The sequence below is a fragment of the Chlorocebus sabaeus genome, chromosome 10 (assembly GCF_047675955.1).
Source record: "Chlorocebus sabaeus isolate Y175 chromosome 10, mChlSab1.0.hap1, whole genome shotgun sequence".
Taxonomy (NCBI): Eukaryota; Metazoa; Chordata; class Mammalia; order Primates; family Cercopithecidae; genus Chlorocebus; species Chlorocebus sabaeus.
The window spans coordinates 17311666-17312255 of NC_132913.1; the positions used below are offsets into that span (position 1 = coordinate 17311666).

General features: G+C 38.0%; 1 pseudogene; it reads left to right on the forward strand.

The window, feature by feature from the left end:
* The first annotated feature begins 286 nt into the window (after window positions 1-286).
* LOC119620607 (small nucleolar RNA U13) lies at window positions 287-378 on the forward strand (annotated as a pseudogene).
* The last annotated feature ends 212 nt before the right edge of the window (window positions 379-590 follow it).

Genomic DNA, 590 nt, shown 5'->3' on the forward strand with positions numbered 1-590 from the left:
TGACTGGCAAGTGGAGGCCTAATAACAGATCCACTTTCAATCAAAAGGTCATTGCTGTGCTTGTTGATAAATACTGCATGTGTGACTCATGTTATTTATTTAACCTTTAATAATGCTCACTACACCTGCATTTCTGGGGCCTGTGGCTAAAGTTTAAGAATCAGTCCACTTGATTATGAGTTTAGAGACCCAAATTTAGTCCTAGTACCAACGGTACCAACAGAGCAGTAAATTAAGTAGCTTCACATCTCAAGTGACTTTCTTCATCTATAAAATAAGGCAATCGATCCATTTGGAGTTCATGAGCGTAGATGAGTGGGTGTTCACGCACGTGTGTGAGATGTGCCACCCTCGAACTGGTACATTACCCAACTTACCTGAAGAAAAAAATATTAAATGAAAAACATTTTTAAAAAATAAATAAAATAAGGCAATTGGACTAGGTTAACATTTATCCAAGATTTTCCTGAAGTTTCTCACTGGGCTCACCTGACATGGTTATAGAAAAGTAAATCTTTGTGGACTCATCCCCAACTTAGATTCAGAATCTTCGGAGAAGGGGTCTGGAATATTTCACTTGCAGCAAATTC